At 45.1% G+C, this 17,898-nt stretch overlaps 8 non-coding genes across 8 annotated transcripts; all 8 read left to right on the forward strand.

The window, feature by feature from the left end:
- The first annotated feature begins 955 nt into the window (after window positions 1-955).
- On the forward strand, window positions 956-1,138 carry LOC142485541 (U2 spliceosomal RNA). Its single transcript, XR_012798567.1, has one exon. It is a non-coding gene; the product is annotated as a U2 spliceosomal RNA (small nuclear RNA).
- An 823-nt stretch (window positions 1,139-1,961) lies between these two features.
- Window positions 1,962-2,152, forward strand: LOC142485455 (U2 spliceosomal RNA). The gene has a single exon (XR_012798498.1). It is a non-coding gene; the product is annotated as a U2 spliceosomal RNA (small nuclear RNA).
- An 823-nt stretch (window positions 2,153-2,975) lies between these two features.
- LOC142485456 (U2 spliceosomal RNA) lies at window positions 2,976-3,166 on the forward strand. Its single transcript, XR_012798499.1, has one exon. It is a non-coding gene; the product is annotated as a U2 spliceosomal RNA (small nuclear RNA).
- An 823-nt stretch (window positions 3,167-3,989) lies between these two features.
- LOC142485457 (U2 spliceosomal RNA) lies at window positions 3,990-4,180 on the forward strand. Its single transcript, XR_012798500.1, has one exon. It is a non-coding gene; the product is annotated as a U2 spliceosomal RNA (small nuclear RNA).
- An 823-nt stretch (window positions 4,181-5,003) lies between these two features.
- LOC142485458 (U2 spliceosomal RNA) lies at window positions 5,004-5,194 on the forward strand. The gene has a single exon (XR_012798501.1). It is a non-coding gene; the product is annotated as a U2 spliceosomal RNA (small nuclear RNA).
- A 6,000-nt stretch (window positions 5,195-11,194) lies between these two features.
- On the forward strand, window positions 11,195-11,391 carry LOC142485518 (U2 spliceosomal RNA). The gene has a single exon (XR_012798556.1). It is a non-coding gene; the product is annotated as a U2 spliceosomal RNA (small nuclear RNA).
- Window positions 11,392-12,214: 823 nt separating this feature from the next.
- Window positions 12,215-12,405, forward strand: LOC142485459 (U2 spliceosomal RNA). Its single transcript, XR_012798502.1, has one exon. It is a non-coding gene; the product is annotated as a U2 spliceosomal RNA (small nuclear RNA).
- A 3,118-nt stretch (window positions 12,406-15,523) lies between these two features.
- Window positions 15,524-15,719, forward strand: LOC142485519 (U2 spliceosomal RNA). The gene has a single exon (XR_012798557.1). It is a non-coding gene; the product is annotated as a U2 spliceosomal RNA (small nuclear RNA).
- The last annotated feature ends 2,179 nt before the right edge of the window (window positions 15,720-17,898 follow it).

The raw sequence follows: 17,898 nt of genomic DNA on the forward strand, positions 1-17,898 counted from the left end.
GATGGAAAGGAAAGTACAACAGGCACTTGGATAAATGGATAAAAGAGAAGAAAGAAATAGTAGGAAAGGATACTTCGGAGAAAAGCAGAGAAAAAGCAAAAGCTGCAGAGCATGCTATAAATAAGGAATTAGAAAACTGTGAAAGAATATTAGAGAAAGAAATGGAAGACATGGAAGAAAGTAGTGAAAATGATTCGGATAGTTGTAGTGAGGAAGAAGAGCAGATGGATCAAGGCAAAGAGGTGAAACTAAGGAAAGTTGGGGGGACAAGTAGGAGCGAAAGCGAGGAAGAAAGTTCTAGTAAGATGGAAGCTATGGAGACAGGGGGATCCTCAAAAGTTTTTTCAAAACAGGAGGTAGCAAGGAAAATGGAGGGGAAAATGATGGTAGAACAGAAGAAAATTGTAGAAATATGTAGTCAGATAGTTGGGGAAAAAGAGAAAGTGATGGTTAGTGGATTGAGTGGGGAAAAAGTGGAAGAGGTTTTCAAAACAAATTGGGAAATGGAAAAAAAACAGGAATTTTTAGAAAAAAAAAAAAAGGAGGTAGAGGAGAAAGTAGGAGAGGTAGAAGTATGGTATAAAATGATACAGGATACAAGCCCTTATGGGGGGATAGACCAAAGAGTAAGGGAGTTAGAGAGGTTATTAGACCTGAAGCAAAAAATGTCGCCAGAGGAGCTTGAGGCAGAAAAGAAGAATAGAAGGGAGTTTTTAGATAAAAGAAGAGCAAAGTAGTAGACAAAGGAGGTAAAGGGAAATTATGAAATGTGTGTTTAACAGTGGTGGAAATGTTTAAATTGGAAATTTGATTTTTATGTATGTACAAAATGTAATGGTCTTGTAAATGTGGAATGTATTAGGTGGAAAAATTGCTATTTACTGTAAATAATGTGAAAGGTTTTTTTGAAAAGATTGTGTGGGGGAGGTTTACGATTGTAAATTCAGGCTGATGGAAAGGTATTAAAAAAAAAAAAAAAAAAAAATCTGTTCTTATCAGTTTAATATCTGATACGTCCCCTATCTGGGGACCATATATTAAATGGATTTTTAGAACAGGGAGATGGAAGAAGAGCTTGCTCTGTCCACTCCACGCATTGACCTGGTATTGCAGTACCTCCAGGACCGGTGCACTTCCCTTTGGGGATATTTGGCTTGTATCAAAAAATAGAAACAAATGACTGTCTGACAGAAAAAAAACAAACATGCATTTTTGGCTCTTTCTTTTGCAAAGAAAGAAGAAGATGAAATGACGACAAAATAAAGCCTCCTTCTTTTTGCTGTGTCTTGTTTGCTCTTTTGCGTGGCTTCTTACTTTCTTTTCTTTTCAGCTCCTCCTCGCATGGAGCAGGAGTGCCGCCTGCTGCCTAGCCTAATTCAGTCCGAACGAGCAGATGCCTAAGAAACTCCTGTTGAAGCTGTATCCAAATAGCCTGCATAGCAAACACTGCAGCAGCAAGCAGCAAGCAGCAAGCAGCAAATGCCTTGACTTGCTGGCTTCTTGTCACAATGGCTGGCTGGCTGAAATGACCTGAACTGAAAAGCCCAGCCACTGGCTGCTTGCATGCTTGCTGCCTGAGTTTCATGGCAGCCCGGACGAGTCGGCTAGCAGAGAAAAAGTGGGCGGTTCCTATGCAAATAAGCAGACGAAGCCTGGTGCCGGAAAAAGAACTGGAAGCATGTGCCTTTTTGGCTGTTTGCTGGCCATGCGGGCCCCCCAGCAGTGTGTGCGGCTGCTTTTCTTTACTCCATAGAAAGTCTTTGGCTTTTGCATCCGTCGTCGTCGTCGCCGCCGCTGCTGCATAGACTCCCCGGGGCTGTGTCGGGAGGAGCGGAGGGACTGGAGGCAGGCCTGCTGGGGGAGGAGGCGAGCGGGCAGCCAGCGGCTCCCTCTGCCCTTCTCCCTAAAGCGTAGCGCCCCTGGCCGTCGGGCGGCGCTCAGGCGGGGGCCCATTTCTGGTTATCGCTTCTCGGCCTTTTGGCTAAGATCAAGTGTAGTATCTGTTCTTATCAGTTTAATATCTGATACGTCCCCTATCTGGGGACCATATATTAAATGGATTTTTAGAACAGGGAGATGGAAGAAGAGCTTGCTCTGTCCACTCCACGCATTGACCTGGTATTGCAGTACCTCCAGGACCGGTGCACTTCCCTTTGGGGATATTTGGCTTGTATCAAAAAATAGAAACAAATGACTGTCTGACAGAAAAAAAACAAACATGCATTTTTGGCTCTTTCTTTTGCAAAGAAAGAAGAAGATGAAATGACGACAAAATAAAGCCTCCTTCTTTTTGCTGTGTCTTGTTTGCTCTTTTGCGTGGCTTCTTACTTTCTTTTCTTTTCAGCTCCTCCTCGCATGGAGCAGGAGTGCCGCCTGCTGCCTAGCCTAATTCAGTCCGAACGAGCAGATGCCTAAGAAACTCCTGTTGAAGCTGTATCCAAATAGCCTGCATAGCAAACACTGCAGCAGCAAGCAGCAAGCAGCAAGCAGCAAATGCCTTGACTTGCTGGCTTCTTGTCACAATGGCTGGCTGGCTGAAATGACCTGAACTGAAAAGCCCAGCCACTGGCTGCTTGCATGCTTGCTGCCTGAGTTTCATGGCAGCCCGGACGAGTCGGCTAGCAGAGAAAAAGTGGGCGGTTCCTATGCAAATAAGCAGACGAAGCCTGGTGCCGGAAAAAGAACTGGAAGCATGTGCCTTTTTGGCTGTTTGCTGGCCATGCGGGCCCCCCAGCAGTGTGTGCGGCTGCTTTTCTTTACTCCATAGAAAGTCTTTGGCTTTTGCATCCGTCGTCGTCGTCGCCGCCGCTGCTGCATAGACTCCCCGGGGCTGTGTCGGGAGGAGCGGAGGGACTGGAGGCAGGCCTGCTGGGGGAGGAGGCGAGCGGGCAGCCAGCGGCTCCCTCTGCCCTTCTCCCTAAAGCGTAGCGCCCCTGGCCGTCGGGCGGCGCTCAGGCGGGGGCCCATTTCTGGTTATCGCTTCTCGGCCTTTTGGCTAAGATCAAGTGTAGTATCTGTTCTTATCAGTTTAATATCTGATACGTCCCCTATCTGGGGACCATATATTAAATGGATTTTTAGAACAGGGAGATGGAAGAAGAGCTTGCTCTGTCCACTCCACGCATTGACCTGGTATTGCAGTACCTCCAGGACCGGTGCACTTCCCTTTGGGGATATTTGGCTTGTATCAAAAAATAGAAACAAATGACTGTCTGACAGAAAAAAAACAAACATGCATTTTTGGCTCTTTCTTTTGCAAAGAAAGAAGAAGATGAAATGACGACAAAATAAAGCCTCCTTCTTTTTGCTGTGTCTTGTTTGCTCTTTTGCGTGGCTTCTTACTTTCTTTTCTTTTCAGCTCCTCCTCGCATGGAGCAGGAGTGCCGCCTGCTGCCTAGCCTAATTCAGTCCGAACGAGCAGATGCCTAAGAAACTCCTGTTGAAGCTGTATCCAAATAGCCTGCATAGCAAACACTGCAGCAGCAAGCAGCAAGCAGCAAGCAGCAAATGCCTTGACTTGCTGGCTTCTTGTCACAATGGCTGGCTGGCTGAAATGACCTGAACTGAAAAGCCCAGCCACTGGCTGCTTGCATGCTTGCTGCCTGAGTTTCATGGCAGCCCGGACGAGTCGGCTAGCAGAGAAAAAGTGGGCGGTTCCTATGCAAATAAGCAGACGAAGCCTGGTGCCGGAAAAAGAACTGGAAGCATGTGCCTTTTTGGCTGTTTGCTGGCCATGCGGGCCCCCCAGCAGTGTGTGCGGCTGCTTTTCTTTACTCCATAGAAAGTCTTTGGCTTTTGCATCCGTCGTCGTCGTCGCCGCCGCTGCTGCATAGACTCCCCGGGGCTGTGTCGGGAGGAGCGGAGGGACTGGAGGCAGGCCTGCTGGGGGAGGAGGCGAGCGGGCAGCCAGCGGCTCCCTCTGCCCTTCTCCCTAAAGCGTAGCGCCCCTGGCCGTCGGGCGGCGCTCAGGCGGGGGCCCATTTCTGGTTATCGCTTCTCGGCCTTTTGGCTAAGATCAAGTGTAGTATCTGTTCTTATCAGTTTAATATCTGATACGTCCCCTATCTGGGGACCATATATTAAATGGATTTTTAGAACAGGGAGATGGAAGAAGAGCTTGCTCTGTCCACTCCACGCATTGACCTGGTATTGCAGTACCTCCAGGACCGGTGCACTTCCCTTTGGGGATATTTGGCTTGTATCAAAAAATAGAAACAAATGACTGTCTGACAGAAAAAAAACAAACATGCATTTTTGGCTCTTTCTTTTGCAAAGAAAGAAGAAGATGAAATGACGACAAAATAAAGCCTCCTTCTTTTTGCTGTGTCTTGTTTGCTCTTTTGCGTGGCTTCTTACTTTCTTTTCTTTTCAGCTCCTCCTCGCATGGAGCAGGAGTGCCGCCTGCTGCCTAGCCTAATTCAGTCCGAACGAGCAGATGCCTAAGAAACTCCTGTTGAAGCTGTATCCAAATAGCCTGCATAGCAAACACTGCAGCAGCAAGCAGCAAGCAGCAAGCAGCAAATGCCTTGACTTGCTGGCTTCTTGTCACAATGGCTGGCTGGCTGAAATGACCTGAACTGAAAAGCCCAGCCACTGGCTGCTTGCATGCTTGCTGCCTGAGTTTCATGGCAGCCCGGACGAGTCGGCTAGCAGAGAAAAAGTGGGCGGTTCCTATGCAAATAAGCAGACGAAGCCTGGTGCCGGAAAAAGAACTGGAAGCATGTGCCTTTTTGGCTGTTTGCTGGCCATGCGGGCCCCCCAGCAGTGTGTGCGGCTGCTTTTCTTTACTCCATAGAAAGTCTTTGGCTTTTGCATCCGTCGTCGTCGTCGCCGCCGCTGCTGCATAGACTCCCCGGGGCTGTGTCGGGAGGAGCGGAGGGACTGGAGGCAGGCCTGCTGGGGGAGGAGGCGAGCGGGCAGCCAGCGGCTCCCTCTGCCCTTCTCCCTAAAGCGTAGCGCCCCTGGCCGTCGGGCGGCGCTCAGGCGGGGGCCCATTTCTGGTTATCGCTTCTCGGCCTTTTGGCTAAGATCAAGTGTAGTATCTGTTCTTATCAGTTTAATATCTGATACGTCCCCTATCTGGGGACCATATATTAAATGGATTTTTAGAACAGGGAGATGGAAGAAGAGCTTGCTCTGTCCACTCCACGCATTGACCTGGTATTGCAGTACCTCCAGGACCGGTGCACTTCCCTTTGGGGATATTTGGCTTGTATCAAAAAATAGAAACAAATGACTGTCTGACAGAAAAAAAACAAACATGCATTTTTGGCTCTTTCTTTTGCAAAGAAAGAAGAAGATGAAATGACGACAAAATAAAGCCTCCTTCTTTTTGCTGTGTCTTGTTTGCTCTTTTGCGTGGCTTCTTACTTTCTTTTCTTTTCAGCTCCTCCTCGCATGGAGCAGGAGTGCCGCCTGCTGCCTAGCCTAATTCAGTCCGAACGAGCAGATGCCTAAGAAACTCCTGTTGAAGCTGTATCCAAATAGCCTGCATAGCAAACACTGCAGCAGCAAGCAGCAAGCAGCAAGCAGCAAATGCCTTGACTTGCTGGCTTCTTGTCACAATGGCTGGCTGGCTGAAATGACCTGAACTGAAAAGCCCAGCCACTGGCTGCTTGCATGCTTGCTGCCTGAGTTTCATGGCAGCCCGGACGAGTCGGCTAGCAGAGAAAAAGTGGGCGGTTCCTATGCAAATAAGCAGACGAAGCCTGGTGCCGGAAAAAGAACTGGAAGCATGTGCCTTTTTGGCTGTTTGCTGGCCATGCGGGCCCCCCAGCAGTGTGTGCGGCTGCTTTTCTTTACTCCATAGAAAGTCTTTGGCTTTTGCATCCGTCGTCGTCGTCGCCGCCGCTGCTGCATAGACTCCCCGGGGCTGTGTCGGGAGGAGCGGAGGGACTGGAGGCAGGCCTGCTGGGGGAGGAGGCGAGCGGGCAGCCAGCGGCTCCCTCTGCCCTTCTCCCTAAAGCGTAGCGCCCCTGGCCGTCGGGCGGCGCTCAGGCGGGGGCCCATTTCTGGTTATCGCTTCTCGGCTTTTGGCTAAGACCAAGTGTCTTGGGCCGTTTCGAGGAGGGATCAACACGATGTCGTACGACGACGGAACTGTGCCGGCTTACGCGCGGCTTAAGGACTCGGTAAGATTCGAATTCACTGAAATCGACAGGAAAGGGAAAGACCTGGGATACATCGTTAAGAAACTTTTATTGGGACTGTTTGGAATGAAAGTGGAATATATTTTGGCTATACAGGACTATCCCAGAAGGGGGGTGTATGATGTGACTTTTACAAACGCTTTCAATTGCACGAACTTTCACAAAAAACTAAAGGAAAAGATTGATGATCCCCTCCTGCAAGGAGTTAGGGTCACACTGCACCACCCCAATGAAGAGGTACTGCTAATTGTAAAGATGTACTCCCCACACGTACCTGCAAGTGAGATCAAGATGTACTTAGACAGATACTGTGAAAAAGTTGTTTTTGTGGGAAATATAAATAACGAATATGGTATCTGGACTTCAAAAAGAAAATTCTTAGTCATCTTTAAAAAAGACCCAGATGGGGTTAATGGGAAAATGAGGCCCCCAGCCAGGTTTAAACTGGGCAAGTTTAATGGGGACTTGTACTATACAGGAATGCCTTTATATTGCCGTTTATGCACAAAATTCGGCCACACAAAAGAATTCTGCAAAGAGGATAAGCATTGCACCAACTGTGAGGCCTCAGACCATGACCTAAAAGACTGCAAAGCGATGAGGAAATGTAATCTATGCCAAAAAACAGGACATGTTTACATGTTCTGCCCTCAACGCTCACGCACAAACATGGAGGAGCAAAAAAAATCAAAGGAACCAGAGCAAACAAATGGAGGCCTGACCCTGGAGAACGCAGAGGAATCAGCAACCAAAGATGAGTCACCTGTGGCTGTAGAGGAAACGCCCGAAGAAATGCTAACCCCTGGAGAGCCAAGACTACCAGTAACACCTGGAGCAGATGATGACAGAGCAGAGTCAAAAGAACACTCGGAGGCGGAGGCTTCGGAGGGTTCTGGAGACGGGCACTGGGACACTGCAAGGGCTAAAAGGAGTAAAACCTCCCAGGGGAAAGAGCAAAGGAAAAGAACAGCAAAAGTTAAAACCAACGTGGAAGTCATGCGTCCTGGGGTGGAGCTGGCCACCAGATACTTAGTTTTACAAGACTTGGAGGCGGCTGATATTCTGCAAGAATCTGGGGAAATGGACACACTATCAGGTACGGAGGTAATAGAAGGCTTTTATACTGATCCTTATGGAGGACTTGAGAATGTCTCTCCGTGTTCAGATGAATACCTTGAACCAGATGCAGTTGTGAGTTTCACAGGTATGGAAAAGACAGACTTTGAAGAAATAGAGTCAGAAATGGAATTTCAAACTTAAAATGGCGGTTTTAAAAGGTATATCTTTTAATGTGAGGAGCATAAAAGATAGAAAAAGAAGGAGAATGATGTTTGATTATCTGACTACATTGAGTGTGACAGTTTTTTTCTTACAGGAATGTGGTATTGCGCATATGCAAAATTATAATGAATATGCAAATGACTGGTCACAGGGGCCATCAGTGTGGTCAGGATCAAATGAAAATAAATCAGCTGGGGTTGCCATTTTATTCAAAGGGAATGTAGAAATAATGTCTGTAAACGAAATAAAACCGGGTAGACTTGTAAAAGTCAGTACATTAATAGATGGCTGCAGATGGGATTTTATTAATGTATATACTCCCCCTGATAAGCAAGAAAGATCAGAAACACTTCAGCTTTTAACCCTTTTTATGGACAGTTCTTGTCCTCAAATAATAAGCGGGGATTTTAACTGCATTTTAAAGGGAGAAAAAAGATTGGGGAAAAATGTCAGTAGAAATTTTGACAAAACTTCAGGGCAATTAGAAAATATAAAAACGGATTTTAGATTACAGGATGTTTTTAAAGTGTGTAACCCTAGAAAGCCAGAAGCGGAGGGAATGACCTGGAGCAATGGGATAACCTGCTCCAGGATAGATTTTTGTTTTTGTTCTAAAGAACTAAAGCCTTTAAAATGTGTTTTAATAGAGAATATTTTATCAGATCATAAAATCTTAACTTTTACAATAAAAAGCGACGAAGTAAAGAAAAGAAATAAAAGTGAATGGAAATTAAATACTAGTTTGCTGGAAGATAAAGATATATGTGACAATTTTAGGAAAAGTTTTAAAGAATGGCAAAAACAAAAGGAACCAGGCACTTTAGCTTTTAAATGGTGGGAAGATATAAAAAGAAAGACAAAATTTTTTTTCATAAAAGCAGGACAGGGGAAAGCAAGGGAAAAAAGGGTTTTTTTTGAAAACCTAAATATACAATTACAAACCTTGCATAAATTAAAAGACATAGGATGTGTGGTTGAAGGAGAAATAGCTGAAGCAAAAAAACAAATAAAAAAACTCTTAAGGGCAAGAGGGAAAGAAATTGTTTTTAATTCCAGAATAAAACACATAGAAGAAAATGAAAAATGTACCAGATATTTTTTTAAGAAAAAGAATGAGAAAAAAGAATTAATTGAAGAAATGGAAGGGGAAAAAACTTTACAAGGTATTCTTTTAAAAGTGGCAGCCTTTTATAAAGAACTTTTTAATAAAAAGAAGATTGATAAATATTTTACAGAGGATGCTTTAAAAGAAATAACGCTTGTTTTAAATAAAGATGATCAAGGTTTTTTAAAAGAAGATCTTAAAATAGAAGAAATCTTAGAGGTTATTAAAAGTTTTAAAACAAACAAGGTACCAGGCAAAGACGGGTTACCAATAGAATTTTATGTCACCTTCTGGGATATTTTAAAAGAAGATCTACTGGGTATTCTTAAAGAGTGTTTTGTCTTTAAAAAATTGCCATCTTCATGGAAAAAGGGCACAGTGACACTTATATATAAAAAAGGAGATAAGACAGATATTAAAAACTGGAGACCTATTACGCTCTTAAACTCTGATTATAAAATTTTAGCAAAAATATGTGCAAACCGGTTTAAAAAAGTGGTGGATAAGGTAATACATAGTAATCAAGTATGTGCAATCCCAGGAAGGAACATCTGGGAGAATTTAAACCTGGTTAAAAATATTATAAATAATACAAAAGAGAGGGGACAGAAATTAATGATTTTATCAATCGATTTTGAAAAGGCTTTTGATAGAGTTTCCCATGAATTTTTGTTTTTGGTGTTAAATAAAATGGGAATACCAGAGTGTTTTTTAAATGTTCTTAAATCTTTTTATGATGGTTGTTCAAGCGAGTTTTTAATTAATGGTTTTAGAACTGAAAGTGTGATACTAGAGTCGGGAGTAAAGCAGGGGTGCCCCCTTTCTCCCCTATTGTTCATTTGTGCCCTGGAACCACTGTTATGCGTCATTAGAAAAGACAAGATGATCAGGGGTGTTGCCCTACCAGGAGGGGGAGGTGTAGAGGCAAAAGTAATTGGCTACATGGATGATATTACAATTTTTTGTAAAGACCAAATATCATTAAAAAGAACCATTAAACAGTTAGAATTTTTTAGTGTAGCTTCGGGTTTTAAAGTTAATTTTAACAAAAGTAATATCCTAAAAATCGGACAGTGGGAACCCCTAACTATACCAGATATCCCAATAAAAGAATCAGTTGACATTCTGGGTGTTAATTTTAATGAACAAAATGAAGGAGATCAAAACTGGGAAAAATGTATAAAAAAAATCAAGAAAAAAATCACGATGTGGTATTTAAGGGAATTAACAATGGAAGGCAAAATTTTAATAATAAAAATGGTTATTCTTCCAATCTTGCTATATATAGGTTTAGTGTTCCCTCCCTCCACTGGAGACATACAGAAAATAACAAGGTTGTGTTGTGTTTTTTTGTGGAGTTCACAAAACGAAAAATTAAAAAGGGAAATTATCTATAAAGAAAAGAATAACGGGGGAAGGGGCTTCCCAGAATTAAGGTTATTTCTGTATGTTAAGTATTTTTCCTTTTGCCTTTTAAACCTGGGACGGGGAAATTATTGGTCTATATTTTTAAAGTATGAAATAGGTTTTTTTGCAAGAAAATATAAATGGTTTGTAACATCGTTAAAAACACCCCATGTTTTAAATTTGTCAGATACTTATAAGATTTTAGATAAAATTTTAAATGAATTTAGTTTACAAAACAAATCCTTAGAAGAAGTTACAGACCAAAAAAAGTTGACCAAGAGCATAAAAAAAGGAGAAAAGATGTGCATTATCCCAAATGTAAATGAGCAGGGATGTAAAAAAGCCTGGGAAAGGGTGTCAGAAAAGGAGCTTTTTAATAACCAAAAGGACATTACATGGTTATGTGCGCACCAAGCTTTGCCAGGCAAGTTCTTCCAACACAGAAGGGGCCTGGCGATGAGCGCCAAGTGCCCAAGGGAGAATTGTCCACACGATGAGACAACTTTACATATTATGTGGTCATGTAATTATGCTAAAAAGGTGTGGGGAAGAGTTTTCTTGCTCTTGCAGTGGATTGGTGGTTTAAAAATTTTAGACCCAGATGTAGTTTTTTTCGGGAGTTTTGAACTTAAAAACAAAAATCAAAACATTATTACCTGGAAAATAATTAATTGTATAAAAGAAGCCTTGTGGAAAGTGAGAAACGTTTTATTATATTTTAGAGAAGAAATACCAGTGAATGATTGCATCTCCCTAGCTTTTAGTCAAATGTATTTATATTATCTCTTGGACAGGAAGAAAGGAAATAAAGAAAGAGAAAGCCTATGGGGAGTACAAATATGGTCCACCATTTTAAAAAAATAAAAACACTGAGACTGGTTTTTAAATAAATTTCTTTAAATGTAACTGTAAAAAAAATGTTCCAAATGCTTTTACAAAAGGGAAAAGTTTTTAAAAATAGTCAAAAGTTGTGTTTAAAAGCAAAATAGTTGCTGATTAATTGGCAGTTTTTGTGCCTTTTGGGTCCCTTTTTGTGGGGCATCGGAGAGTAGAGGTGGGCCGATGCTCCCCCCCGCAGCAGGAGGCTGCGGGGGAAAAGCATATGAAGATATGTTACAGAAATGCAAAATTTGTTACAAGAATGTGATATGGACTAAAAATCCTATTGCTTATGTTGGGGTTCTTGTAATGTTGGGGAGGTTTTTTATTTTTCAAAAAGTTTGAGTTTCTCTTTTTTCTGTAACTAGGATATATGTCTTTTTCGAAATAAAAAAAAAAAAAAAAAAAAAAAAAAAATCTGTTCTTATCAGTTTAATATCTGATACGTCCCCTATCTGGGGACCATATATTAAATGGATTTTTAGAACAGGGAGATGGAAGAAGAGCTTGCTCTGTCCACTCCACGCATTGACCTGGTATTGCAGTACCTCCAGGACCGGTGCACTTCCCTTTGGGGATATTTGGCTTGTATCAAAAAATAGAAACAAATGACTGTCTGACAGAAAAAAAACAAACATGCATTTTTGGCTCTTTCTTTTGCAAAGAAAGAAGAAGATGAAATGACGACAAAATAAAGCCTCCTTCTTTTTGCTGTGTCTTGTTTGCTCTTTTGCGTGGCTTCTTACTTTCTTTTCTTTTCAGCTCCTCCTCGCATGGAGCAGGAGTGCCGCCTGCTGCCTAGCCTAATTCAGTCCGAACGAGCAGATGCCTAAGAAACTCCTGTTGAAGCTGTATCCAAATAGCCTGCATAGCAAACACTGCAGCAGCAAGCAGCAAGCAGCAAGCAGCAAATGCCTTGACTTGCTGGCTTCTTGTCACAATGGCTGGCTGGCTGAAATGACCTGAACTGAAAAGCCCAGCCACTGGCTGCTTGCATGCTTGCTGCCTGAGTTTCATGGCAGCCCGGACGAGTCGGCTAGCAGAGAAAAAGTGGGCGGTTCCTATGCAAATAAGCAGACGAAGCCTGGTGCCGGAAAAAGAACTGGAAGCATGTGCCTTTTTGGCTGTTTGCTGGCCATGCGGGCCCCCCAGCAGTGTGTGCGGCTGCTTTTCTTTACTCCATAGAAAGTCTTTGGCTTTTGCATCCGTCGTCGTCGTCGCCGCCGCTGCTGCATAGACTCCCCGGGGCTGTGTCGGGAGGAGCGGAGGGACTGGAGGCAGGCCTGCTGGGGGAGGAGGCGAGCGGGCAGCCAGCGGCTCCCTCTGCCCTTCTCCCTAAAGCGTAGCGCCCCTGGCCGTCGGGCGGCGCTCAGGCGGGGGCCCATTTCTGGTTATCGCTTCTCGGCCTTTTGGCTAAGATCAAGTGTAGTATCTGTTCTTATCAGTTTAATATCTGATACGTCCCCTATCTGGGGACCATATATTAAATGGATTTTTAGAACAGGGAGATGGAAGAAGAGCTTGCTCTGTCCACTCCACGCATTGACCTGGTATTGCAGTACCTCCAGGACCGGTGCACTTCCCTTTGGGGATATTTGGCTTGTATCAAAAAATAGAAACAAATGACTGTCTGACAGAAAAAAAACAAACATGCATTTTTGGCTCTTTCTTTTGCAAAGAAAGAAGAAGATGAAATGACGACAAAATAAAGCCTCCTTCTTTTTGCTGTGTCTTGTTTGCTCTTTTGCGTGGCTTCTTACTTTCTTTTCTTTTCAGCTCCTCCTCGCATGGAGCAGGAGTGCCGCCTGCTGCCTAGCCTAATTCAGTCCGAACGAGCAGATGCCTAAGAAACTCCTGTTGAAGCTGTATCCAAATAGCCTGCATAGCAAACACTGCAGCAGCAAGCAGCAAGCAGCAAGCAGCAAATGCCTTGACTTGCTGGCTTCTTGTCACAATGGCTGGCTGGCTGAAATGACCTGAACTGAAAAGCCCAGCCACTGGCTGCTTGCATGCTTGCTGCCTGAGTTTCATGGCAGCCCGGACGAGTCGGCTAGCAGAGAAAAAGTGGGCGGTTCCTATGCAAATAAGCAGACGAAGCCTGGTGCCGGAAAAAGAACTGGAAGCATGTGCCTTTTTGGCTGTTTGCTGGCCATGCGGGCCCCCCAGCAGTGTGTGCGGCTGCTTTTCTTTACTCCATAGAAAGTCTTTGGCTTTTGCATCCGTCGTCGTCGTCGCCGCCGCTGCTGCATAGACTCCCCGGGGCTGTGTCGGGAGGAGCGGAGGGACTGGAGGCAGGCCTGCTGGGGGAGGAGGCGAGCGGGCAGCCAGCGGCTCCCTCTGCCCTTCTCCCTAAAGCGTAGCGCCCCTGGCCGTCGGGCGGCGCTCAGGCGGGGGCCCATTTCTGGTTATCGCTTCTCGGCCTTTTGGCTCAGATCAAGTGTCTGGGTCAGGAGGTCCAACGGGAAGGCGATGGTCCGGCACCTTGGCCCTGTGGCATCGCTCGAAAGAGCTTAAGCCACTTGCTGCTTTTGGGGTGCCGCACCAGGACCTTATTGGAAGACGATGGCGTCAGGGCCTAATATGAGGAACACAGTCCGGCTCCTTGTCGAGGAGGCCTGCAGAGACCGTATTGGATTGGACTATATCGTGGAAGGAGTGCTGAGAGAATTGATCGCCTGGGACATCACCAACGTCTTTTGCCTGCAAGACTTTCCGAAGCAAGGGACGTACGACTTTACTTTCTGGAGAGAGGAAGAGTGCTGGGATTTCTTTGAGAAATGCAAAGAGAAAGCAAGTATGCCGTTAATGGATGGGATTACAATCATTCCCAGCTTCATGTTAGAAGAGAGGCCGTTAATAGTACATATGTACAACGCCTTTGCACGGACAGAAGATATAACGGCCTTTTTGAAGAGGTATTGTACGACGGTGAGGGGTGGAGTTTGCTTAAAAAACCCCTTTGGAATCTTCAATGGAAAACGTCGTTTTTGGGTGCGGTTTAGGCCTGATCCGGCACGAGCAGGAGGCGTGATGCACCCCCCGGCAAATTTCAGCATCGGAGGAGACCGGGGCTTCCTGAATTATCCGGGACAACCCCTTTTTTGTAGACATTGTTTTTGTTACGGACATACAAGAGAGACTTGTGAGAAGAAAGGGGTGGTATGCCGCAATTGTAATGAGGAGGGACACACGGCAGCAAACTGCAAAGTTGCCAAAAAATGCGACTTATGTGGAGAGAGGGGGCATCTCTCTCGTAAATGCCCTCAAAGGACATATGCTCAGACAGCAAGGGCAGAGGAGTCAGAATCTGCAGGAACTATAGAATTGGGGTTAATCGATGGACAAAGGGGGGAGGGTATAGTGCAACAACAAAGAAAAGAGGGGACAGAGGTGGAAGAGACCCCTGAATTTATGCAGACAGATTTACCCCTTCAAAGTCAGGAGGTTCAGAGTCCGATGGAATGCAAAAAAGGGGGGAGGGAGGAGGGAGAACAAAGTCACAACTGGGCAGAGAAAGTAGAAATACAAGAGGCTTTGGAAGTTGTGAGTCCCATGGAAAGCTTACAAGTGGACCTGGGGGATTTGGAAACTATTGAAATGAAGAGAGGGGAAAAAGGTTCATTATGTGAAGGGGAGGGTGGGATGGTTTTAAAAGAAAAAAGGGAAAAAGGAGTAATGGAAACGTTGGTGTTAACCCTTGGGGAACCGGAGTTAAAAGTACCAGGGGTAGCAGAGCTAAGTACTAGTGAGAGTGATTGGGTAGGATTATCCTCCTCGGAAAGTGAAAGTGGGAAAAAAAGTGCAGTAGATGTGAGTAATAAGGTAGAGAAAAGAGAGATAACAGCTATTCCCAAAAGAAAAGTGGTAGGGACAAGTAGGAGTGAGAGTGAAGGAGGGGAGGGAGAAGCAATGTTGGAGGAGGAAGCTAGAAAGAAGAGCGTAGAGGAGGGGATGGGAAAGAGTCAGGAAATTCAGGAAGAGGCAATGGAGCTGTCTGCGGCAGAAAAAAGAGCACTAAAACGCAGACCAGAGCAGGGAGGAGTAGTAGAACAAAAGAAGGAGAAGGTAGCATATAGAAAACTGAAAATAGTAGAAAGTGAGAGTGATAGCTCATCCTCTCAAAAAAGTTGGGAAGGTGATCCAAAGCAAAAAGGGAAGGAAAGCAATTTGCAAAGACAAGCAAGTGGAACAAGCGGAAGCGAGAGTAAGGAGAAGGGCAATGCACTTAGTACAAGGGTGCAGGGGACCATGCCAAGAGGAGAGACGCAAAGGGAAAAAGCCTTAGGGGAGAAATTGGAGGAGGTTGAGAAGAAGGTGGGAAACAAAACCTTTTGGTTATACGTGGTCCGAGCAGAACTGAGGGGACAAACTACAGAGAAGCAGATAGACTGGTTACAAAATGAAGTAATTATTAAAAGAGCACAGTCTTCAAGTAAGGATTTTGGGGGTTACCTAGAAGCGTTTCACAAGAAATACCCAGACAATTATGTAAGATCAAGTTATACGTATGGGGGTTATAAATAGAGGAGAGGAATCTATAAAGGGAGTGATGTAGAAACATATGAGTTATGCAAAGGAGTAAACTTATTATTTGTTTGTTAGAAAAATTCCTTTTTTGTTCTGTAAAATTATTTGTTTTTTGAATGAGATGACTGTATTATGTGCTAATCAACAATGATTTCTCTGATATTTCTGTAACAATTTTACTTTTGTCGCAAATAAAAATTACTATGGAAAACAAAAAATCTGTTCTTATCAGTTTAATATCTGATACGTCCCCTATCTGGGGACCATATATTAAATGGATTTTTAGAACAGGGAGATGGAAGAAGAGCTTGCTCTGTCCACTCCACGCATTGACCTGGTATTGCAGTACCTCCAGGACCGGTGCACTTCCCTTTGGGGATATTTGGCTTGTATCAAAAAATAGAAACAAATGACTGTCTGACAGAAAAAAAACAAACATGCATTTTTGGCTCTTTCTTTTGCAAAGAAAGAAGAAGATGAAATGACGACAAAATAAAGCCTCCTTCTTTTTGCTGTGTCTTGTTTGCTCTTTTGCGTGGCTTCTTACTTTCTTTTCTTTTCAGCTCCTCCTCGCATGGAGCAGGAGTGCCGCCTGCTGCCTAGCCTAATTCAGTCCGAACGAGCAGATGCCTAAGAAACTCCTGTTGAAGCTGTATCCAAATAGCCTGCATAGCAAACACTGCAGCAGCAAGCAGCAAGCAGCAAGCAGCAAATGCCTTGACTTGCTGGCTTCTTGTCACAATGGCTGGCTGGCTGAAATGACCTGAACTGAAAAGCCCAGCCACTGGCTGCTTGCATGCTTGCTGCCTGAGTTTCATGGCAGCCCGGACGAGTCGGCTAGCAGAGAAAAAGTGGGCGGTTCCTATGCAAATAAGCAGACGAAGCCTGGTGCCGGAAAAAGAACTGGAAGCATGTGCCTTTTTGGCTGTTTGCTGGCCATGCGGGCCCCCCAGCAGTGTGTGCGGCTGCTTTTCTTTACTCCATAGAAAGTCTTTGGCTTTTGCATCCGTCGTCGTCGTCGCCGCCGCTGCTGCATAGACTCCCCGGGGCTGTGTCGGGAGGAGCGGAGGGACTGGAGGCAGGCCTGCTGGGGGAGGAGGCGAGCGGGCAGCCAGCGGCTCCCTCTGCCCTTCTCCCTAAAGCGTAGCGCCCCTGGCCGTCGGGCGGCGCTCAGGCGGGGGCCCATTTCTGGTTATCGCTTCTCGGCCTTTTGGCTAAGACCAAGTGTCTGAAACCAGAAGGCCAACGGTGAGAGAAGGACCGTCCCCTTGGCCTTGGAGCATCGCCAGAAATGGCTTAAGCTCTTTGCTGCTTTAGGGGGGGCGCGCCTGATCTTGGGACGAGCGATGGCGTTCGGAGGAGGAGGTATGCGGAGCACAGTCCGCTTTCAGATCGAGGAGGAGGAAAGAGGAAGAGTCGGACTACGCTTTATCATGGAGGAGATTTTGGCCAAAATGGAGTTGGACTTTGCGAAGATCCGGTGTATCCAGGATTTCCCCCGCCAGGGAATATTCGATGTGACTTGTTACCAGGACAACGAGTGCTTATATATGTACGAGGAAACAAAGAAGTTGTTGGACGACCCTAAGATGAGGGGAATTCAGGTAATCCCCAGCTTTCAATTGGGTGAGAAACCACTGACAGTACATATGTACAACCCCTTTGCAAACCCACTGGACATTGAAGTTTTCCTGAAAAGATACTGCCTGGTAGTTAAAGGGGGAGAAGAATTAACAAATGACTATGGCATTTTCAATGGCAAAAGGAGATACTGGGTTCGTTTCAGACCGGATTCAGGAAGCGTGTCAGGGGTCATGTACCCGCCGGCCAGCTTTGACTTGGGGGGAAACCGAGGGTTCCTGTTTTACCCAGGGCAGCCGGTATACTGTAGAAATTGTCGGAAGTATGGGCACACAAAGTTCGAATGTAACAAATCTGGGACCATATGTCGAAACTGTGGGGAAGGTGGTCATACGGCTATGAGGTGTGACAAACCCCGCAAATGTGACCTTTGTGGGGGAACGGGTCACTTAGCCAGACAGTGTCCAAAAAGACCGTACTCCCATGCGGCCAGGATGCAAAGAAAAGAGGAAGAAGAAGAGGAAGATCGTATGGAAAAGGAGAGAGAGAGAGAGAGAGAGAGGGGGAACGAGAGATCTGAAAACCCCGAGAAGGCAAATGAGGAGGAGGGGGAGCAGGAGGTGATGCAGGAAACAGGAGATGAAAGAACAGAAGTTGAGAGGAACAATAAGGGAGTTGACCCTGTGATAGAAGAAGAGGACATGGTACAGGTATCAGTGACTCCGATAGAGAGAGATTCTCAGGCAAATACTGAAGAAGAGTCCATAGGAATACCTAAAGATCTTAGAATATCACTGGAAGAGATGCCGGCAGAAGACGGGTCGGAAACATCAGAGGAAGATGGTGTGGTCAAAGGGGGAAAGCGGCCAAAATTCATGACGCCAAAACGTCGGGGAATATGTAAAAAAAAGAGAGGGAAGGTAACGATGCCGCCAAACTTTGTCCATCCTACAAAATTTGAGATGCTAC

Source organism: Ascaphus truei, unplaced genomic scaffold (assembly GCF_040206685.1).
Source record: "Ascaphus truei isolate aAscTru1 unplaced genomic scaffold, aAscTru1.hap1 HAP1_SCAFFOLD_605, whole genome shotgun sequence".
Classification (NCBI taxonomy): Eukaryota; Metazoa; Chordata; class Amphibia; order Anura; family Ascaphidae; genus Ascaphus; species Ascaphus truei.